The sequence below is a fragment of the Podarcis vaucheri genome (assembly GCF_965113315.1).
Source record: "Podarcis vaucheri genome assembly, chromosome: 12".
NCBI lineage: Eukaryota > Metazoa > Chordata > Lepidosauria > Squamata > Lacertidae > Podarcis > Podarcis vaucheri.
The window spans coordinates 57,202,419-57,227,023 of record NC_138750.1 but is presented as its reverse complement, the minus strand read 5'-3'; the positions used below and the strand labels follow the sequence as shown (position 1 = coordinate 57,227,023).

General features: G+C 46.5%; 1 protein-coding gene across 1 annotated transcript in view; it reads right to left on the bottom strand.

The window, feature by feature from the left end:
• Window positions 1–24,605, bottom strand: part of GHRHR (growth hormone releasing hormone receptor) — a 443,159-nt gene that overhangs the window by 291,681 nt on the left and 126,873 nt on the right. The window lies entirely within an intron of this gene.

Here is a 24,605-nt window from a genome sequence, read left to right as displayed (position 1 = left end):
ATTCTGCCACCACCAAACAAATAGTCTGAACTTGTCTCTGCATTTATCCATCTCATAAGGATAGAGATGACACCTCGTTGGACCTCACTGGACAGAGGGGATGAGTTGTGAGAAAGTTCAGGAGACTGAAAATACGGACGAGGGAAGTGTGAAGCCTCAGTATTCTCCTGACAAATGGATGTAGGCAGAGGCAAAGTTCGGCGTGCTGTTTACTGAAGCAGGCAAGAGGGGGGAAAATGCATTTCAATTGGTCAATTTAGCTGTAACATGTTGGCTTCAAACCACCTCATTTTTCTCTTAATATACACACACAGACTTTTCATTTCAGCACTTAAGGAAAGATCAAGGACTCGTGAAGCCGGGCTCTTAGGAGCTGATGCACAAATGAAAACTGTCTCATCGAAGCCATTTCTGACCTTGTGTATTTATAGGAGGCCAGGCAACATGCCCTTTCAAGCCACAGTTTTGAAACCTTGCTTGGCTTACAATGCTAGGAAAGCACAGCAGAACAACACTACTTTACATCAGATTTGATGTTGCCAGCATGGATGGCAGCAAATTGCAATGGGACTCTCAGTTGGGAAATCTGTGGAGATACAGGAAAAGGCCCCCCAAAAGAGTTACATGGTCCCAGGTCAAGGAATTGTGCTAGCCTTGGGAGAACACTGTACTCCCCACATGCTTTGAACAACAAAAGCCACTCTATGGGGTTCAGGATTGACAGAAAGCATTTTTAACTTTGTTGCTGTTGTTTAGTCGTGTCCGACTCTTCATGACCCCATGGACCAGAGCATGCGAGGCACTCCTGTCTTCCACTGCCTCCAGCAGTTTGGTCAAACTCATGTTGGTAGCTTCGAGAACACTGTCCAACCATCTCGTCCTCTGTCGTCCCCTTCTCCTTGTGCCCTTCATCTTTCCCAGCATCAGGGTCTTTTCCAGGGAGTCTTCTCTTCTCATGAGGTGGCCAAAGTATTGGAGCCTCAGCTTCAGGATCTGTCCTTCCAATGAACACTCAGGGCTGATTTCCTTCAGAATGGATAGGTTTGATTTTCTTGCAGTCCATGGGACTCTCAAGAGTCTCCTCCAGCACCATAATTCAAAAGCATCAATTCTTCGGCGATCAACCTTCTTTATGGTCCAGCTCTCACTTCCATACATCACTACTAGAGCCAGTGTGGTGTAGTGGTTAAGAGTGGTAAACTTGTAATCTGGTGAACCAGGTCCGCATCTCCGCTCCTCCGCTCCTCCACATGCAGCTGCTGGGTGACCTTGGGCTAGTCACACTTCTTTGAAGTCTCTCAGCCCCACTCACCTCACAGAGTGTTTGTTGTGGGGGAGGAAGGGCCGCTTTGAGACTCCTTCGGGTAGTGATAAAGCGGGATATCAAATCCAAACTCTTCTTCTTCTACTACTACTGGACCTCTACTAACTATATGGACCTTTGTCGGTAAGGTAATGTCTCTGCTTTTTAAGATGCTGTCTAGGTTTGTCATTGCTTTTCTCCCAAGAAGCAGGCATCTTTTCATTTTGTGACTGCTGTCACCATCTGCAGTGATCATGGAGCCCAAGAAAGTAAAATCTCTCACTGCCTCCATTTCTTCCCCTTCTATTTGCCAGGAGGTGATGGGACCAGTGGCCATGATCTTAGTTTTTTTTTAACTTAGGGGTTCCCAAACCTGGCTCTCCAACTGTTTTTTGGGACTACAACTCCCATCATCCCTAGAAAGCAGGACCAGTGGTCGGGGGTGATGGGAATTGTAGTCCAAAAAGACTATCCTCTCTATTGTATAGTCCTCTATGAAGAGCTGTCTGAAAACAACCCCTTCCTCATTTAATCCCCACAATAAACCCTGTGAGGTAGGTTAGGCTAAGAGGCTGCAGCTGGCCCAAGATCACCCAGTGACCTTTGTTGCAAAGTGGGGATTCAAACCCTGGTCTCCCAGGTCCTAGTCTGAAACTCTGACCTCTGCACCATGCCTGCTCTGCTACTTCCACTATGAAGAAGAAGAAGCTGCCAAAATGATCATGGCAAATAACAATAGATGATGTTCTTTGGGAAGGGAAAGAATTGGAGTCAAGGCCATGGGTAGAGCATAAATGTCTTTTCTGGGATCATTTTCGACTGGATGAGGCTGCTTGTTCCAGTCCAATTGACTATTGATTGGCTGGGCTTTTAACAAAAGCCTGTATATTATTCACTTGGTTACTTCAAGAGGCAGAATGTCAGTAGCTGTCTAGGAAACAAGAGCAGCATGGTGATGTTCTCGTTACCAGGACACCAGCCAGCGCTGCAGGGGCCTATTTCCTAGCAAAAGTCATTATAGACCGACACTGACAGCTGGAGTCTGAATAAGGGAAGGAGGGATGAAAAGCCAGTTTCTGCGGCTGCCTCTCTGACAAGGCAGGCTGGGGCAGAGCGTGTGTATATGTTTGGGTCCAAGGAAGATCGATGGAGAGGGTGAGGCAGTGGCGTGCTTTGCCCAGAAGGGGGAGCCTGGGTCCAGACACCACCACTGGCTTTTATGATTGATGGTGTGTTTTCGTTTTTGACCATAAACTTCCTTGTGTTTCCTGGACCAGGGATGGGGAAGCTGTGGTCCTCCAGACATCGTCGTTCTACTCCCATCAGCAACCTCCCAGTCAGCACGCCCAATGGCTAGGGATGGTAGTAGCTGTAGCTCAGTAACATCTGGAGGGCTGCAGGCCCTGTCTTAGAAAGAAAGCCAGGATATCCATTTTGAAAATAAAGAAAGCAATCTCCTTTCCAGCTGAGTCTTGCACCGTTCTGCAAATGTCTTGCAGGTATCTTGCAGGTCTTCCAGTATTGAGCGAGGACCGTCTGGGTCTGAGGCTGGGAACCTGCTCTTTTGCCTTTCTTTCTCCTTGATATATTTTGGAAATCAGCTGAAAGGTTGCGTATTCAGAGAACTTTACCTGAAAGGTATTTCAAAACCTTTTCGTTAAATCCATAGGCCGAAAGGTTGCATTTTCAGAGAGCTTTATCTGAAAGGTATTTCGAAATCTTTTTGTTAAATCCCCAGAACAATATACATACGGGCCCCACTCTGCGAATGTTTGCTATGCAAAAATTCACTTATTCAAACACGAGGAATTAGCACCCAAACCTTGTTATACACAACACAGATTCAGATATCTGAAAAGAGCATTTTGCAGGTTGGCTGAGGAATGGAGGGAGGGAGGGGAGCAATTGGACAAAGCAGAGAACATGTTTTTCAGGGTTTTCCTTTGGTGGGGGGTTGTGTGTGTCAAAATTCCATGATTGGGAACGCATTAAAAAAATTCTCATAGAAATCAATGGGATTTGTGGTCTCATTTTGCAAACACTCACCTAACAAACCATTTCCAGGAATGTTTGGAGAGCAGGACTGGCATGTAGATAACAGAGCCTCTGCACATGCCTACTCTAAAAAAATCTCCTGTGAGTTCAGCTGAAGGAGGCTAGCTAAATGTGGCTTAGTCATGCTGGCTACATGACCCGGAAGCTGTACGCCGGCTCCCTCGGCTAATAAAGCAAGATGAGCGCCACAACCCCAGAGTTGGTCATGACTGGACCTAATGGTCAGGGGTCCCTTTACCTTTACCTTTCACCAGAAAAGATCTTTGTAAGTGGTTTAGAAAGCAAACACAAAAAGGAATATGTAAAACAATAATATATATATATATATATATATATATATATATATATATATATATATATAATATTATATGCAGGTTTTGGTGTCTTCGGGTGTCTTCCCGTGTAAGAGTCGGGGTGTCTGTGCGACGTTTCGACGAGGTCTCACTCGTCATCTTCAGGCTGGTGCTTTCGGCTTCTTGTTACTGGAACAGAGCAGAGTCTGGTGTTTGAGTTCCTATAAATACTGTTGAGGGGTGTGGTGTATAGCCTCCAACGTTCTGGGCAAAGAGGAAGTTCCTAGATTAGTGTGCCTTTTCTTCTTTTGTTCCTTAATTACTTGAGGGATATCTTGGGTGATTTCATGAGTGGTATTCAGAATATCCCTGGGTGGGTCATTAAGTGTAGATTAGTTGCTAAAGCTTTCGTGTCTTGACCTCTTGAGCTTGTGAAGAGTTTTTCTGAGAAGATGGCTGTGCTGCATTTAGTTGTGCTCTGGCTTGGCTTCGTGTATAGGGGCGAGCTATGGTTTTGTGCCTTGTGCCAGCCAGATCTGTGTAGGGATTGCAGGGGGGTGCAGCATCCGGAGGTGCCACTATAGTTTGGCTACTGCATGGAGTCTGTAATATGTCTGTGGAGAGGGTCTGGGTTTGGGTCTGGTGTGGTTGATTGGTGACGGCGTTCTGTGTGCCTCTGGTTCTGGTGTCGGTTTTTGTGGGGAGGGCTAATTTCCAGATGTCTGGCAGGCGGGACGTGTCGTCACGCTTGTTCATGTTGTGAGGGTGTTTCTCTATCTCGATGGCTTCCATGATTATTCTCTTGTGGTGATGTTCCATGTTAAAGAGCAATTTGGAATCTGCAAAATTAATTTCATGTCCTGTTTCTTTCATGTGTTGGAAAAGAGAGGAAGTTTTTTCTTCTTTTTTGACGGCATTCTTGTGTTCTGCGATACGTGCATTTATTCGTCTGTTTGTTTGTCCAATGTACGTGGCTGGGCAGACTTTGCAGGGTATTTCATAGACCCCTTGGTTTTCCAGCTGGATTTTGTCTTTTGGGTTTCTGAGGATATTGGCTATTTTTTGGTTGGTGCAGAAGGCTGTTTTGATATTGTGTTTATGGAGGATTTTGCTGATTTTGTCTGTAGTGCCCTTGATATAAGGAAGGAGGGCCATGCCATTGTTTTCTTCTGTGTCTTGGTTTTTGGGGGGTGTTTCCAATATCCAATATCCTCAGAAACCCAAAAGACAAAATCCAGCTGGAAAACCAAGGGGTCTATGAAATACCCTGCAAAGTCTGCCCAGCCACGTACATTGGACAAACAAACAGACGAATAAATGCACGTATCGCAGAACACAAGAATGCCGTCAAAAAAGAAGAAAAAACTTCCTCTCTTTTCTAACACATGAAAGAAACAGGACATGAAATTAATTTTGCAGATTCCAAATTGCTCTTTAACATGGAACATCACCACAAGAGAATAATCATGGAAGCCATCGAGATAGAGAAACACCCTCACAACATGAACAAGCGTGACGACACGTCCCGCCTGCCAGACATCTGGAAATTAGCCCTCCCCACAAAAACCGACACCAGAACCAGAGGCACACAGAACGCCGTCACCAATCAACCACACCAGACCCAAACCCAGACCCTCTCCACAGACATATTACAGACTCCATCCAGTAGCCAAACTATAGTGGCACCTCCGGATGCTGCACCCCCCTGCAATCCCTACACAGATCTGGCTGGCACAAGGCACAAAACCATAGCTCGCCCCTATACACGAAGCCAAGCCAGAGCACAACTAAATGCAGCACAGCCATCTTCTCAGAAAAACTCTTCACAAGCTCAAGAGGTCAAGACACGAAAGCTTTAGCAACTAATCTACACTTAATGACCCACCCAGGGATATTCTGAATACCACTCATGAAATCACCCAAGATATCCCTCAAGTAATTAAGGAACAAAAGAAGAAAAGGCACACTAATCTAGGAACTTCCTCTTTGCCCAGAACGTTGGAGGCTATACACCACACCCCTCAACAGTATTTATAGGAACTCAAACACCAGACTCTGCTCTGTTCCAGTAACAAGAAGCCGAAAGCACCAGCCTGAAGATGACGAGTGAGACCTCGTCGAAACGTCGCACAGACACCCCGACTCTTACACGGGAAGACACCCGAAGACACCAAAACCTGCATATATATATATATATATATATATATATATATATATATATATATATGTAACATGAAGCTCCATAACACAGAATTTCCCTGATTCAATACATCCTCTCAGTATCCACATCTACTAATGCAACTGTACCTCGATCAACCTATTCTCACATGCTCTCAACAATTACAGATCCCAACAATCCCCTGGGTACCGTTACAAAGGCTGCCCTACAATACTAGCAGCCTATCGCTGTGAGGCTAAAATCACATTTAATCTAGGACAGGGGTCAGCAAACTTTTTCAGCAGGGGGCCAGTCCACTGTCCCTCAGACCTTCTAGGCGGCCGGACTATATTTTGCAAAATAATAATGAACGAATTCCTATGCCCCACAAATATCCCAGAGATGCATTTTAAATAAAAGCACACATTCTACTCATGTAAAAACATACTGATTCTCGGACCATCCACGGGCTGGATTGAGAAGGCAATTGGGCCGGATCCAGCCCCCAGGCCTTAGTTTGCCTACCCATGATCTAGGACTATGCAACATTTATGAACCAGCACAAAACAGAAACGACAGCCTTTGGGCAGAATAGATGTAAAACAACAACAAAAAACCCAGAAAGCAGTGTGGATGACAGGGAGATCACATGCTTAGAATGTGTGAATGGGATGGAAGTCTAACAGGAACACAAGTGGCACTGTGGTCTAAACCACTGAGCTTCTTGGGCTTGCCGATCGGAAGGTCGGCGGTTTGAATCACCACAACAGGGTGAGCTTCTGTTGCTCTGTCCCAGCTCCTGCCAACCTAGCAGTTCAAAAGCACACCAGCACAAGTAGATAAATAGGTACCACTGCGGCGGGAAGATAAAGAGTGTTTCCATGTACCCTGGCTTCCATTACGGTGTCCTATTGCACCAGAAGTGGTTTAGTCATGCTGGCCACATGACCCGGAAAGCGGATAAAAGCCGGCTCCCTTGGCCTGAAGTGAGATGAGTGCCACACCCCATAGTGACTGGACATAACTGTCCAGGGGTCCTTTACCTTTTCTTTTTTTAACCTAACAGTGCGATCCCATGCATACCCATCAACTTCAATGAGATTTGCTCTCAAATAAGAGGGAACAGGGCTCCAGTTTAAATGAAATGTATAATAGAAGTGTTATTTTATCTGACTTCCTCTTTCAGGGACTCTGGGCCAATAGTTGCAACTGACCATTCAACGGCACCTCCCCATCAAACACATTTTACAATTAAGCAAGTTGAACGGGGTAATATGTAATACAAATATTTCACACACAAAAATCTGGTTTTGAGGGGAATGGCGCTGTTTTTAACTGAAGGCAGCTGTAAATACATCTCCTTAAGGGATTAATTGTGGCAGGTAGAAATCTGGTTTCTATCAGGAGGGTCAGGGGGAGGGTGACCTGTAATGTCATAAAAAGAATCAGGTTATTGGTCCACCTAGACCAGCTGTGATGGCCTGGGACTTGGGCTCGGACTCGGAACCAGAGGAGACTCAGTCTGCACCAGATCCTTTGCCTCAGGTACCATCTAAACCAAGTCTGGGGCCTGATCCTGAAGAGTCCCAGTCTGCACAGGTTCCCGTGCAACAAACCCCAGCTGGGCCGAGTCAGGGGCCTCAGCCTGCCCTGGCTCCAGATGCAGGGATGACCTCGTTGCTGACAGCTGGGCCATCACTTACAGCTGCTCCACTACCGGTTGGGTCAGGGGAGGCTGAGGCGGCCTCTGGGTCTGGTAACCCACCGACGTCTCCTGAGCTGCAGAGACTGAGGTCTGAGAGAAGGAGAGACCTGAGTACTCGCAGGAGGAGTGCTCGCCTTTGGGCGAAACACGGAGGTGAGTCACCGGAGGATCAGGACCGGCCGTTACCCCGACAAAGATAAAAGGCTGTCGGACCCCGCCCCAGGTTGCGGGAGCAACATTGCTGTATGCTAGAGATCCTGTACCTGTCCTTGCCTGGTTTCCTGCCTCGTGTCCTTCCTTGGCCCTGTCGCACTGACTCCTAGTGGAAACTTTGGATTCTGGACTGATCCTGGACCACATTTAATGGCTTACCCCTGGGCCCAGCACACCAGCATCCTCTTCTCACATTGGCCAACCAGATACCTCTGGAAACCCACAACAGAGGCGGGTTTAGGGTACCGTGACCAGTTCTGCTGCACTGGCCGCTGAGCCTAGGGGGTGCCACAGGCTGTTTTCAACCATGTTGTAGTGAATTGAGCAAAATGGAAGGCAAGAGGCAGGGAGGGGGGACAGACCAAATTTTGGCCTCGCACAGGGTGCTGCTGAAATTCAAAAGACCAAAGTCTGCCCCTGCCCACAAGCAGGATCTGACCACAAGAGCCCTCTCCCCAGAGGCATTGCTGATTCCAGCTGTGGAAGCAGAGCACAGCTACTAGTAGCCATCAATAGTCTTCTCCTCCATGAATTCGTTGGTCCTTTTTTCAAGCCATCTAGACTGGTGGCCACCCATACCTTCTGTGGGAGCAAATTCCATCGCTTAACTCTGCACTGTTTGAACAGGTCCTTTTAAAATCTGTCCCAAATCTTGCAGCGTTCAGCTTCCATGAGTTCTGGTGTTTACGAGAGGAGGAGGGGAAAAAACCACACATTTCTCTATCCATCTGTTGTGCGCAGTGGTTCAGCTCAGGGACAATTCCCCCATCTCATCTGCTGTTTGTGCAAGCTAAACCAATTTTGCTCCCATCTCCTTATTTGCATTGTGATGCCCCTCATTGCCCCCTCCAAATATTATTGCATGTTATTCCTGTGCTCATCCACGGGCACCATATGCCTTACCACTGCCCATCTATGAGCATCCTGCCTGAATGAATGATGCACTCCATCTCTCTGTTCCTCATTTGACTAGGGCAGTTTGGGCGTAATCTAATTGTGCTGTGCTAACCTCATTTGGTTTTGTTGCCCGAGTCCTTCCTCTCGTGCTGCTATTCAGAGCCTATTCATTTCAACATGTGCAGTTGAAGATAAATGACCTTCTGCGGTCAGAGGGTGAATATAAAGGAACAAGATCGTGGTGGGAAATGCCTGAGTGCCAATGCAAGAAAGAATGAAAAACATAACCGTGTCATATATATTATATGTGTTGGATATTCTGTGTGTGTGTGAGAGAGAGAATCATTTGTTCCAGAAACAGAGCAGAACAGAGAAGAAGTTTCAGGAAGCAGCAGAAGGCTGAGATTGTTTTGTCCGTGCAAGGACATTTTCTGTGGGAACTGTTCTCTGGACATGCGCAGTGTGACAGGAAGTACTGAAAACAATGGTTCTGTGTAACTTGTTGTGAGTCTCTTGCTTGCTTCTTGAGAGGAGCAGAGAAAGAGTCTTGGACTCTTGCTGGACTCTAAATATGCCTTGACCATTCAGTGGTGAATGTCTGTATATATTTTCTACCAATATGCTTTTATGCCTGTCAAGTAAACCTCTAGAGCCAGTGTGGTGTAGTGGTTAAGAGCGGTAGACTCATAATCTGGTGAATCGGGTTCGATTCCCCGCTCCTCCACATGCAGCTGCTGGGTGACGTTGGGCCAGTCACACTTCTTTGAAGTCTCTCAGCCTCACTCACCTCACAGAGTGTTTGTTGTGGGGGAGGAAGGGAAAGGAGATTGTTAGCCGCTTTGAGACTCCTGAAGGGGAGTGAAAGGCGGGATATCAAATCCAAACTCTTCTTCTTCTTCTTCTTCTTCTTCTTCTTCTTCTTCTTCTTCTTCTTCTTCTTCTTCTTCTTCTTCTTCTTCTCTACACTTGACTGAATCTTTATGGCGTTCATGAGTGTCTATTGCCTACTGCGTGTACCTTCAACCCAGAAGACACTTCCAAGGAATGAGCTGCATTGAGATGTAAAGTGGTACGTCGGGTTACATACGCTTCAGGTTACATACACTTCAGGTTACAGACTCCGCTAACCCAGAAATAGTGCTTCAGGTTAAGAACAGTTTCAGGTTAAGAATGGACCTCCGGAACGAATTAAGTACTTAACCCAAGGTACCACTGTACACTGGTGGCCAAAATTGTGGAAACCTTTTGGGAGAAGTGTATTTCTGAGGTTTGATGGCTCATAAGACCACTTTTTTGGAGTAATACCATAAAATTATACAGTCATACCTCGGGTTACAGACACTTCGGGTTACGTGATTTCTGGTTGTGCAGCACGCCGAACCCGGAAGTACCAGAACAGGTTACTTCCAGGTTTTGGCACTTGCACATGCACAGAAGCGCTAAGTCACGCTTTGCGCATGTGCAGAAGTGCTGAATCGCAACCCACAGGTGTGCAGACGTGGTGCTGCGGGTTGCAAATGCTGCGGGTTGCGAACGTGATTCCTGCACGGATCATGTTCGCAACCTGAGCATCCACTGTATATCTATGGAAAGATAATTTAATGAAGAATGCAATGCAACAATGTTTGTTCAAATATCTGTATTCTATCAAAAGTTGTAGCCAAATAACCAGAAAAAAGGAAGCACAACTTGCTTAGATTGATATGCAGTAGCTTTCCTTCATTTGAATGTAGACAATGAGCATGAGTGTTTAGAGAGCCAGTCAGGTGTTATGAGCCATCAAACCTCAGAAATACACTTTTCCCAAAAGGTTTCCACAATTTTGGCCACTAGGGTAGCTCTGCTAAGTATGGATACTGGCACACACGCACAGCAAAAGTGATGCCGGACCCAATCCTCCTAAATCATCAATCAGAGGTTAATGGATTGATCCAATAGGATGTTCCAAAGAGATCCAAAGTCTGGATTGAGGAGGATTCCATTGAGATAATACAATATGCCTTTATTTGTGTGCTATCTAGTGGAGGTGTGGACTGCTTTATGCACAGTGTGGAATGAGTAGATAGAAAAGAGCTTCTCTCTCTCTCTCTCTCTCTCTCTCTCTCTCTCATATAATACACTGGTACCTCGGGTTACAGACGCTTCAGGTTACAGATTCCGCTAACCCAGAAATAGTACATTGGGTTAAGAACTTTGCTTCAGGATGAGAACATAAATCGTGCTCCAGCGGTGGCAGCGGGAGGCACCATTAGCTAAAGTGGTGCTTCAGGTTAAGAACCGTTTCAGGTTAAGTACGGACCTCCGGAACAAATTAAGTACTTAACCCGAGGGTACCACTGTACTATAACTCAGGGTCCACCAGCAGTGCTGAATGTTGGAAGAGTCAATATTCTCCCTGCTCTCTCCTCTCTTATCATGGTTGGCAGGGTAGGATGACAGTGCTTCCTTGACCTCCAATCCATAGGCGCCAACTTCCAGAGGTCAAGCTAGTTTCAGCCCCAGGGTTTTTTAGGGGGCTGGGCCCCCTCAATATTCAGAGAACATCATGCAACATCGCATCATGCTGCCCTGATCTTCTGGAGAACCTGGCACCTCTGTTCCCGTCAGTTTCAAAAACCCTAATTTGACATTAGTCCCATGCCCTGAATTGATCTGGATGTTTTCCAGGTCGGCCTGGATGACAGATGGGCAGGTTAGATGGCCTTGTTGGAGCCACTCAGATATCACCCAGCTCTATCTGTCAGTTTCCCTCGCCTTCCCTTTGCTCCCTACCGCCCTCGCCTTATCATTTCCCAGCACGCAGACAAGCCCTCAAACCTGCTGTCTGCGATCTCTCAAAAATAAATTAGACAGGCGGCAAAGAAAACATGTCTTTGCTTTATTAAACACAGGCTGGTGGTGGAGAGGAGCTAAGCAAACAGCCTCCTCTAGATCAGCCAATATTGGCAGGAGTTGCCCTTGTCCAGCTCAACGGCGCAGCTATAGATGTACACAGCCAGAGGGACTTGCAGACTGAGGAAGGCTGAGCCAAGACAGGTGGACATGTCAATTTCTTCTCATATGTTCCATACACAAAAGCCTCCCCTTTTACTGATTCCCGCACAAATATGCACATTATTTTATTCTTCTTTAAATTTTATTTTTCTTGATAAGAAAGTTCTTCTTCTTCTTCTTCTTCTTCTTCTTCTTCTTCTTCTTCTTCTTCTTCTTCTTCTTCTTCTTCTTCTTCTTCTACTACTCATAGCCAAGTAAGATTGTCTTCCATAAACACAGTAGCAGTCAGTCCATAAGTGACTGTGGAGGCCAATTCTGGATCCACACGTCCTTCCGCAGTGGGGACATTCCTTTCCAGGTGAGAGTTGATCACGGTGAGGTTTTGCCAAGTGTGCCTTCCTCTTAGTCCGTTTCTCCCTTGCATCCTGAATTCAAGCGTCTTCAAAGCCCACAACACCTTTGGTAAAAGCTGATCTCTAAATGGAGTGCTCACAGGCCAGTGTTTCCCAATTGTTGGTGTTTATAATACATTTTTAAAGATTTGCCTTGAGACAGTCTTTCAACCTCTTTTGTTGACCACCAGCATTACGCTTTCCATTTTTAAGTTCGGAATAGAGTAGTTGCTTTGGAAGATGATCATCAGGCATCCACACAACATGACCAGTCCAACGAAGTTGATGTTGAAGAATCATTGCTTCGACGCTGGCGATCTTTGCTTCTTCCAGTATACTGGTAGGTGATGTGTAAAAATTTCCAGAGGCACAGTTGATGGAATCTTTTGAGGAGCTGGTTTATATGTGGTCCACGTTTCACAAGCATACAGTAAGGTTGGTAGTACAATAGTTTTGTAAACAAGCATTTTGGTTTCCCTAAAAATGTCCCGGTCCTCGAACACTCTGCACTTCAATTGGGAGATAGAATCTTTTGAGTAGTTGAAGATGGTGTTTATAAGTGGTGATAAGAAAATACAATGAAGTGAGCCACATTTCAAGCAACTCTACCTTTTTAAAAATAATAAGGTAAAGGGGCCCCTGACCATTAGGTCCAGTCACAGACAACTCTGGGGTTGTGGCGCTCATCTCACTTTATTGGCCGAGGGAGCCGACGTACAGCTTCCGGGTCATGTGGCCAGCATGACTAAGCTGCTTCTGGTGAACCAGAGCAGCGCACAGAAACACCATTTACCTTCCCGCTGGAGTGGTACCTATCTATCTACTTGCACTTTGACGTGCTTTCGAACTGCTAGGTTGGCAGGAGCAGGGACCGAGCAATGGGAATTCACCCTGTCACAGGGATTTAAACCGCCAACCTTCTGATCGGCAAGTCCTAGGCTCTGTGGTTTAACCCACAGCGCCACCCGCGTCCCAAAACTATAATAAAAAAGAACAAATTACAAAATATAAAAATCTAGCACTGTGTGGCAACTGTCCTTTTCCAAGTTCACCATCCCAATTAGTGATAAGGACATAATAACATAAGAAGAGCCCATCTAGTCCAACACCCAAAATTACCATTTATATCAGATGAGAATTTGTGAAAAGTGAAGAGAGTTAGGGCAGAGATCCAAGGCCAGAATATAGCTTTGAGTTGTATACAGGCATTCATATCCTCTTTGGACAAGACTGATCTGACTTTACTGATGTTCTTGCTGTAATGAATGTGGATCTAATTCCCTGTGGTCTTCCCTGGTCTCAAGAAAAGAGAGGAACCATTGTGACTTGCAAAGTATCTTTCCCGTCCTAGTGAAATATGAAATGGCAACCCGGAATGGCAGTGCTTAACTCAAGCAAGTGAAACTAATTTCCCCTTTATGTTTCACATCGGGGAGCATCAAAATGAATAATATTCCACTTTGGACAGTGCCAGCAACTGAGGAAGAGATTTCATGCAATACTGGCTTGGGTTTTGTGGAGGGGGGAGGCTCTTGGAAGAAAGATGGCCCATTTTGCTGTAACACCACCGCCCCCTCTTATTATGTATCTACTGAGCTTCTACCAAATTGCTATCACCCTCACGATCCACTTTTGTTCTAGCTGGGAGGATTTAATAATGACCCTTCCTTTAATAACGCAGAGCAGCGTTATAAAGCTTTGCAAAAGAGGAGTCAGATCTTTCAGACATTTGTCACAGCAGATGACAAGAATGGCCGTTTCTCGGTGGTGGGTGGATGGGATTATTTGCAAAAGGCTGCTGTGAGCCATCCTTGTTATTCACAGGCGCTCACCTGATATAAATGGTAATTTTGTTGCAAGTTAAAATTAAAATACGTTTGAAAAAGGAAGGGGTTGGAAAAGGTGGGAGGAATAAACAAAGGCTGCTGGAGATTTGGACAAGTTCTCAGACCATGCTGTAATAACCCTCCCCAAGGGTAGAATCGGACACATTTCCCCATCACTTGATGAATGCAGCCATCAAGTGATAATGCACCTATCTGAAAAGGCCGTTGCGGATGATGGCTGAACCAAACTTCTGCAGCTCTCCATTCCTCCAATAAAATGTGTCCATTTAGTGAGGTCAAAGAAGCAACATTCAGACGGGTCTGCCTTCTCATGAGATGCCACAAAGGGAAATACTTTTGCACACAGAACATAGTGAAAATTCGCTGGTATAAGATGTGGCAATGGCGAACAGTTTAGATGGCTTTAAAACAGAGGTAGCCAATTCTATGGTTGATAAGGCTATGAATCATGATGACTGTGTACCATCTCTGCTATTGGAGGCAACATCCTTGTCATATGGTCCAACATTTTGGGTTGGGAGAGCAGGACAACCCTCTGTCAGATCCACATGCTCTTTATGCCACCACCCCATCACCTGATTCGTGATCTGTTTCTCCCACCCATCCTGCCCAATCTGCAGCAGGTAGGCCTCAGCCTTCTTGGGGCCAGCTTGGCTTCGCCATGGCTCCTCAATGCGCTGCACCTGCTTCTGGGAATATGCCAATGGTAGTGGAGCCTAGGGCAAAGGCTGCTGTGTGTCAGGGACTGGACAGAGGAGGAATGGTGGAGATTTCCCCCCTTTTCCTTCACTTCCCAGAGAAGATGGAGACAGTATAGATTTAGAACAGTGGTTTGCAGAAGGGCACAGTTCAGAGGCTGCAGAGGGGAGAAGCTGGGAAATATTGGGAGAGGAGCAGGAGGAAGAAGAAGCACCAAGGAGAGACAGCTGGCAAGACTCAGCATCTTTAGAAAGCATTCCTGACCCCCTCTCCACTCCCAGGACCCGGAGAGCACTGAGAGTAGAACAGAAAGCTCAGAGGCAGAAAGCACAGATCAGCCAGGGCAGGGATGACATTGTTGGAATATTCCGTTCCACCTTAAGAACAGACATGTGGAATTGTTGTATGTCACATGCCTGTTTACACTCCAGCACAGCTTGCTGGGAACTTCCGTTTTGTGTATAGCTTTTGCTTTATGCTGCCTTGCTTTGGACACAAAGGGGATCAGACATGTTTTCTTTTTGTCCTGATGTATGCTGAAGAAACTGCTTGTAAATATGCTCACACATACTCTCTTGCCACTTCTGTTGCGTAGCGTTATCTCTGCTGATTAGAGCGTGGCTCTGCTTTTGACATTTGGGTCACTGATTCATGCAGCACCAAGGACTGGAGGTCGTCCGGTTCAATGGCCGGTGGGATGGAGCCAGCTGGGGGCCTGCCAATTGCCCCCGCTTCCTTGGTTGTATGCCAACAGGCCAACAGACATATGATAGTAGAGACGGAGGGGGTGGGAATTTACTCGGAGCAACGCCGTTATCCAAAGATAGACGGCATTTCTACATCTCTCTCTGTGACTATTGAACAAAAGACTTGGTAAGAGCTCTTCTTGTTTATCTACTTCCTGGATGCCCACCGTGGGAGGGATCAGATTCCCTGAAGCCTGACACCATGGCCATCCTGGCTACCTTGGAGGTGGAGGTGGAAGCGAGGCAGAAGAAGCAGGACATCACAGACTTCAAACAGAAGCCAGGGCAGCTTCTGTGAATCCATCAGTTGCTGGGGAGCACAAGTAAGGAGAATGCTATCAATGTCTGGCTTCCCCCCAGAATGCTGATCTAGGTAGGCATTTGTCCTGATCCAGCAGTTCTCACGTTCTTCGCCCCACAACAATTGTTTCCAAAAGTCAAACAGACTATGCATCCCATGATGCAGTGCAACAGACCATGAAACGTGTTCAAGATCTTGTGGATTTGGATGACTCATGACCTGGTTCTCATTCCAATACATCTGGATGTGCATCCACGGCAGATGAAGATTCCTGACCCAAGTTGAAAGACCAACTTGAAAACCCCGTGGGGAAGCCTCTCCCTTATCGGTGTTTGCATAAGACTACAAACACCATAATGCACTGTGCCCACAAATGAAAACGTATACAGAAAAGCGTTTGTTGCTTTTAACCAAAGAGAGCAATGGGTTACATTAAGTTAAGAAACCTAGACTGGCTGGTATTCAAATCAGATTCAAATAGACTGTCTACAAACTGCTTGGAACATTAAATTAAATTCCTCCTTCAGGTTTTACACATCCCCAGTCTACAATGACCTGTGAAATCTAGATCTCCCATATTTGTATACACACAAAATATAGAAGCCTTTGATGCATTAATGCAGACAGTTAATTCATTTTGAAGCATGTTTTCCTCTGTTCCTCCGAAATTCTATTTCTTTATATACGCTGATTCTTTCTTTCATCCTGTATCCATCAAGGTAAAAACAACAACCCACATTTAATTCAATACTGTTAAATTAACATTCCAAACACAGTCCAGCTGGCATATCATCAAGTCCTTTTAAGATTGGACTTCAAATAGTCTCTGCCCACTGTGACAAAAAAAATAGTGTAATGAAATACTGATCACATTGAAAGGTCTTTGCTTGCTGACAGTTTCCCCCACTGCGGATGGCTCAAACCAGTCTTAAGAGTCAAAGAAGCCAGAAAAAGGACCAATTTTTGTCCTGGATGTTAAGAATCATTGGGATTTCTTGCACACAGGGGGCAAGGGAAGTAATTCCAGGTATCTCAGTCCCTTGAATAAGGGGTGAAATTCCCAATTCAATTAACCATTTTGAAAAGATTGATGGTGGAAGTAGTTTAAAAAATTTCAAAAAAATAATTCCAGTGGCTGCCAATCAAAACTGGTTCAGACTCAAGCATATCCCAAATAGCTTTTCTGAGTTTTGCTCCATGCATCAAATAGCAGCTCTGAAAGGGGACGTTTTATTTTTTTTTTTATAATAATTTTTATTACATTTTTTCCAAATTACAGAGAAAACAAAAAGAAAGACAGAGCTAAAGAAAAAAAGAAAGAAAAAACAGAAAATCTCAACCATTTCGACAACTTATTTCAAATTTCCATTGGACTTCCCCACATCTCCCATATGAGTGCATTCTTGATAATAAAATTTGCCAGCAAATTATACCCTTATTTCGTATGTTTCTTTACATTTTCAGTTGCAATTTAAGTTTAAATCTCTTATTCTCCAATTACTCTAAAAATGTAACATAATATCCTTTTTACCCGTTTAAACTTTGATTCTTTCATGAATATTGTCAGTTTCATAGATAATTAAATTTCATTGCTGGGGCTAACGTTCCCAATCATACGACGTCTTATGTTTCATATAACTTATAATACTTCTGCAAATAGTCTTTAAATTTTTTCCAGTCCTCCTCCATTGCCTCTTCTCCCAGGTCTCGGATCCTTGCAGTCATCTCGGCCAGTTCCATGTAGTTCATCAATTGCGTCTGCCAGTCCTCCAGTGTGGGCAAATCTTGGGTCTTCCAATGCTTAGCAATAAGGATTCTTGCTGCTGTTGTAGCATACATAAAAAAAGTTCTATCCTTTTTTAACACCTTCTGGCCGACAATGCCCAGAAGGAAGGCCTCTGGTTTCTTGGGGAAGGTGTACTTAAACACCTTTTTTAACTCGTTATAAATCATTTCCCAAAAGGCCTTCAGTCTTGGACAAGTCCACCAGAGGTGAAAGAATGTCCCTTCAGCCTCCTCACATTTCCAACATTTATTGTCAGACAAATGGTATATCTTAGCAAGTTTGACTGGGGTCATGTACCACCGGTATACCATTTTCATAATGTTTTCTTTCAAGGCATTACATGCCGTAAATTTCATACCGGTGGTCCATAACCTTTCCCAGTCTTCGGACATAATATTGTAACCAATGTCTTGAGCCCATTTTATCATGGCTGACTTAACTGTCTCATCCTGAGTGTTCCATTTAAGCAGCAAGTTGTACATTCTCGATAATACCTTGGTCTTTGGTTCTAGCAACTCTGTCTCAAGTTTCGATCTTTCCACCTGGAATCCTACCTTTTTATCTAGCTTAAAAACCTCATTAATTTGGGCATAGTGTAGCCAATTTTGCACCTTATCCTTTAGTTTTTCAAAGCTCTGCAACCTCCAATTACCTCCGATGTTTTCTATTATTTCCCAATATTTCGGCCAATGTGCCTCCATATTGGCTGTTTTCCGAGCTTTGGCCTCTATTGGTGAGATCCACCTCGGAGTTTTAGTTTCCAATAAGTCTTTGTATTTTTTCCAGACCATATATATTGCTTTCCTGACAATATGGTTTTTGAACATTCCATATGTTTTCCCCTTGTCATACCACAAATACGCATGCCAACCTAACGAATTTAATTGGAAAATAGGATATGAGAAAGAGTGTGGTGGCCTGGGATTCAGATTCAGCTGCTGAACCTGAGGGATCCCAGCTTCCACAGGATTCCCCGCCTCCAGAACCAGCTGAGCCAGGGCTGGGACATGAGCCTGAAGGGTCCTCACCTGTGCTGGATCCTCAGGTGCAGGCACCAGCTGAGTCTGCTCTGGCTCCTGTGATGGAGGACCCATTGCCTGCAGGTGCTCCACTCTCAGCCCCGTCAGAGGAAGCTGAAGTTGCCTCTGGGTCCAGTAACCCTCCAGCCTCTCCTGAACTGCAGAGGCTCAGGGCAGAGAGGCGGAGGGAATTAAGTTCCTGCAGGAGGAGTGCTTGCCTCCAGGCCAGGAGGGGCAAGTCACCTGTGGATCGGGGCCGCCCTATGCCTCGGGGCAGATAAAAGCCAGCCAGCCCCAGTCCCAAGTTGTGGAAGCAACATTGTAGGTTGCCAGTTCCTGCCTGAACCCTGTCCTGCTCACTTGCCAGCGCTCCTGACCTCACCCGACTCCCTGCCCTGCACCCAGCTTCAGCTTTTACAAACTGCCTCCATATTGCACCTTCGACCTTGGACTGGACTCGGATCTCGCCTCTCGGTTGACCCACGGGACCAGCACAAAGAGCAAGTTTGCAAACTGCGTTGGAATGCAGTTTTTTAACCCGAAAAGGTGTCAGTAAGACAAATAAAGCCGCTTCTTGTAGCACCACAGTCCCAAATAGATCCTCGGCTGCTTATCAGTGTTGGCGCCAAGCTTTGGAGGCTCAAAGGCTGGCAATTTGCAGCAAATGGGGAACTGCCCCATTAACCAGTTCCCATCTGCCTGGTTTCTTACTTACAACCACTCCAGCAGGTAGCTGTCACGGTCCGGATCACGGGCGATCGAAGTCCCGGCAGGGGACGTCAGGACCGGGGGCAAGATAGCAGGGTGGGAGCAGGAATGGGGGTCCAGAAGCCAGGAGTCAGGAAGCCAAGAGTTCAAGGGTCAGAGAGCCAGGAGTCAAGAAGCCAAGGGTCAGGAAGCACGGAGGCAAAAAGTCAAGGGTCCGAGGATCAAGAAGCAAGGAATCAAGAAGCCAAGGATCAGGAAGCAAGAAGCCAAACACAGCAAGGCAGGAAGCGTGTTGCTATGGCAAAGAGCCGAAGGGAAATGCTGACCTTATATCCTTTCCCAGCTCTTGCCACCAGGTGCTGTGAGTTACCAATCGGCCTCACCTGTGAGGCCGCACCTTGCCTCTTCAGAACAAACTTAGGAAGGCCCCAGTCCTGCAAAGTCCTATTGGTCACGGGGGCTGGCTCCTGCACGCACTCCTGACAGTAGCCTTGGCTGTCATTTTCCTCTTTCTCCTCTGTCTCAGGGTTGCCCTTGTGGAACTCATCAGGGAAGAGCACAGGGACAAAACCAGAAGGACTCGGCTCTGTCTCTCTGGCTGCAGCCACTGCTCAGCTCTGTGACTTCCTCCCTACCAGTCCCAGTGGTCACAAGCTGCCACTGCAATGGCTCCTTTCCTCCTGGCTGCTGTCGGTGACGTCTGCTCCTGCGCCTCATTGTTATTTGTTCCCACCTGCTTGCTTGGCAGGCAGATAGCCAATGTGCAAGTAGGCAGAGGCATCTAAGCTCCTCCTTCTCACCACTGGGAGGCTGGGGAGCAGGGAAGCAGATGGCAATCCTGAAGAGGAGAAGGTCCAAGATGTCTCATGTTGGTAGTGTGTGGACCATCAACAGAAGGCCAACCATGACAACTCTTGAGGTCAGGTATTCAGCTTTGAAGACAAACACTGAGATTTCCAGTCATGGATTCTCCACTGTGATGTCTAGAATGGTCTCTAGTGATAGTCCTGGCAAGATACTTCAAAGCCCCCTTTGATGCAAAAACCCACATGGAGCTCAGAGGCTTCCTTCACAGAAACCACATTGGGGTCTCATTTCACTCTAATGTCTCATACAGAGACCCAGAATCCAGCCCCACATTCTCTCTTTTTGTTTCCAAGGTCCTTCTTTGGTTCTCCTCAAATCAACGCAAGGAAAGAATTCCTGGAAGAGAAGGACTCAACAGAACTGCCAGGAAATTGAGACGCCGAGTTATTCAAGGAGTTAATGTCTTGTTTGGCCTTTCAGTCAGTTCGCAAGCGAGAAAAGTCAGAGCTGTTATGGATAATTGACTGAAGATTTGTTGCCGGTCCATCAGCATTCAGTCCCAATGATCGCTTCAGAAGGACAAGTTGAGTCATAAATCTGAGAGGGAGATCAGCAAAAGGGAAAGTTAATGCTAATGGGAAAGAGTGTAGCAGAACCCTAGAAATTAAGAATCAATGAAAAATAGGTCTGAATGTGTCTCATTTTGGTCCCATTTTCATTCAGGCAGTGCTGCAGGCGGGTGTTGTTGAATGCTCTGAGACTGTGGAGCTCTTCTTGATGGACAAAATGGTGGTTGCTATTTTAATTATCTACAGTACCCCACAACACTGTGGGTAAATAAAATGGTGGTAAGCACACACACAGAGGGAAGTGGGTGGCACTGTGGGTTAAACCACAGAGCCTAGGACTTGATGATCAGAAGGTCGGCGGTTCGAATCCCCGCGACGGGGTAAGCTCCCGTTGCTCGGTCCCTGCTCTTGCCAGCCTAGCAGTTCGAAAGCACGTCAGAGTGCAAGTAGATAAATAGGTACCGCTCTGGCAGGAAGGTAAACGACATTTCTGTGCGCTGCTGTGGTTCACCAGAAGCGGCTTAGTCATGCTGGCCACATGACCCGGAAGCTGTACGCCGGCTCCCTCGGCCAGTAAAGTGAGATGAGCGACACAACCCCAGAGTCAGTCACAACTGGACCTAATGGTCAGGGGTCCCTTTATCTTTACTAACCACACACACACACACACACACACACACACACACACACACCTTTTCACGGGGCTCTTGTGGGCTTATCTGTCTGTAGCAGCAAAATGCTGAACAGCACCAGGCAGTGGAGAGCTGCTATTTCATTACCCACAATGCCCCAAATATAGCATCATTCCACAGCATTGTGGGGGGAAATAAATGACAGTCACCTTACACAATCATGCACACATATTACAAGGCCCTGAACCTGAAAACCACCAGCCATTTAGTTACCCACAGTGCCTCAGTGCCATGTTGTTCCAGAGCATTGTGGGGAATTAAAACCACTCCATTGCTAGAAGTTGCCCAAGGGTGGGTGGAGATGAAATGGTGACCTAGGTCATGCATTCCCGGTGTTGCCTGCTGGTGCTGCCTGTATGCTGAGGCTAGATGCCTGTTTATCAAGAATGAAGCCAATGCAATTCTGGGCTGCATCAATAGGAGTATAGCATCTAGATCAAGGGAAGTAATAGTGCCACTGTATTCTGCTCTGGTCAGACCTCACCTGGAGTACTGTGTCCAGTTCTGGGCACCACAGTTCAAGAAGGACACTGACAAACTGGAACGTGTCCAGAGGAGGGCAACCAAAATGGTCAAAGGCCTGGAAACGATGCCTTATGAGGAACGGCTAAGGGAGCTGGGCATGTTTAGCCTGGAGAAGAGGAGGTTAAGGGGTGATATGATAGCCATGTTCAAATATATAAAAGGATGTCACATAGAGGAGGGAGAAAGGTTGTTTTCTGCTGCTCCTGAGAAGCGGACACGGAGCAATGGACCCAAACTACAAGAAAGAAGATTCCACCTAAACATTAGGAGGAACTTCCTGACAGTAAGAGCTGTTCGACAGTGGAATTTGCTGCCAAGGAGTGTGGTGGAGTCTCCTTTTTTGGAGGTCTTTAAGCAGAGACTTGACAACCATATGTCAGGAGTGCTCTGATGGTGTTTCCTGCTTGGCAGGGGGTTGGACTCGATGGCCCTTGTGGTCTCTTCCAACTCTATGATTCTATGATTCTATGACATCTCTAAAAACTCACACAAACAGTTTTAAAAATGCATTCCTCATATCTCTCCGGAAAGCTAAATATAACTAGCAATTCATCAGGGACAGGTACCAGACTATAGTAGACGGGGACACTTGGAGCATCTCCTTCTTACTCACTAATTGGACCAGAGACAGCCTCATCCTCTGCATCCTCTCATTTTTCAATACACTATTTATTTGCTTGCAGCGGCAACACAGCTTGGTTTAGCATCCCTGACATGGTCCTTGAGAGTTAATTGGCTTTGAGGACCAAACATCGGAGGCAAAAAAAGCCTTGCTGGGTAAAGTTCAGGGAGCTCGAAGTCTCAGCAGTGGAAGCCCCAGATGGATTACCTGCAGCTACAGTCAATATTACTCAGAAATGGCTGGATCTGCAGTTTCACAGCTGGCTTGGCTGGAGACTAGGAAACAGGGGGGACACTGGGTCCAGGTTCACACCTGGATGCAAAGCTACCTGATCTGCACTTCCCAAAACAATACATGAACTGAAGTACGGATATCCTTTGACATAGGGACGTGGGTGGCGCTGTGGGTTAAACCACAGAGCCTAGGATTTGCTGGTCAGAAGGTTGGTAGTTTGAATCCCCGCGATGGGGTGAGCTCCCATTGCTCGGTCCCTGCTCCTGCCAACCTAGCAGTTCGAAAGCACGTCAAAGTGCAAGTAGATAAATAGGTACCGCTCCGGCGGGAAGGTAAACGACGTTTCTGTGTGCTGCTCTGGTTCTCCAGAAGCGGCTTAGTCATGCTGGCCACATGACCCGGAAGCTGTACGCCGGCTCCCTCGGCCAATAAAGTGAGATGAGCGCCACAAGCCCAGAGTCAGTCACGACTGGACCTAATGGTCAGGGGTCCCTTTACCTTTACCTTTATCCTTTGACATTGGTGCATTTCTAAATGTTGTGGTTCAGTTCTCCAACCAGATAATGTGTGCATGTTAGGGGAAGGCATGCATTAAAACATATGAGTGAAAATGATGCTGAAGAATGCATTGTATTGCTTGCAAAAATGTGTACATTATACAAGATCACATACAAGAATGTGTATGATAGGACATTGTTTTTTGCACCTTGTTCTGTTCCTGTTCCACTCATTGTCCCTAGGCGGGATGGTGTCATGAATGAGCCAGCCCCCAGAGAAGGTTTACAGCCGGCTCCCAGGGAAGGTTTCCAACCAGCTGAAGAAATCAGCCAGGAACAGAGAGGGTTAACTGTTAGGCAGGATAAGCATCGGCTAGTGCCAGCTCCCCCACCCCTTGGAATGCTGGTTGATAAGGGAATGGCTGAGAGCAGGCAGGAACCCTGCCAATGCTCTCAAGAAGTGCAAGCTGGTGCAAACAGAGAAGGGAGCAGTTTGTCAGAACGGGAAGAGATTGGAGCTGACCCAATCCCTCCTAAGAGTTGGCTTAGGGGAGGGCTGTTAGACCAGAAACAAAGCAACAGGTGCAAAGTGAGAAAGTTCAGTATCTTCTGTAACCGGAAGAAGTCATCAGAAGGGTCATCATGATTGATGATGCCAGGAGGCTGTGTTAGAGCCACTCAGAGCTATCTGTTGTTTTGACAACAAATCATCCTTTTTCATTAACTATGCTTACTGTGTGATCAAGCCGGGGACTGGACTCCTGGCAGATGGCCAGTGTTTGAAGATTATAGGGGCTGTGGCCTAACCACATCTGAAGGGTGGCAGGTTTCCCATTCCTGCCCTTCTCTATCATCACACTTTTCTTGACCACTGTTCTTTGACCTCAGGTTCCCCGGTGTTGCTGGATTTACAGATGTATAATCTCTAGCCTCAGCGCCTAGGGCTTGCCGATCGAAAGGTCGGCGGTTCGAATCCCCGCGGCGGGGTGCGCTCCCGCTGCTCGGTCCCAGCGCCTGCCCACCTAGCAGTTCGAAAGCACCCCCGGGGGCAAGTAGATAAATAGGGACCGCTTACCAGCGGGAAGGTAAACGGCGTTTCCGTGTGCGGCTCTGGCTCGCCAGATGCAGCTTGTCACGCTAGCCACGTGACCCGGAAGTGTCTCCGGACAGCGCTGGCCCCCGGCCTATAGATGTGAGATGGGCGCACAAACCCCAGAGTCTGTCAAGACTGGCCCGTTCGGGCAGGGGTACCTTTACCTACCTTTAATCTCTAATCCTGTGCACAGCCACCCCAATCCAAAAGCCATAGGGCTGCCATATCTGAATAAGTAAAAATCCAGACTTTTTTGAGCTTTTTGGGGTGATCCACCCGCTGGCTTGCCCCCCCAAAAAAACTTCAGGATATAGTCATTTAGCCCAACACTGAAGTGCAGGTATGCTTAGAGGATTTTGGATACCAAATAAACAGAATCCAGCTCTCAAAGATAAAAAGGTCACTGTGTTCTACAGGGTTCACATCATTGGAAAGATGAGTCAAGAGAAA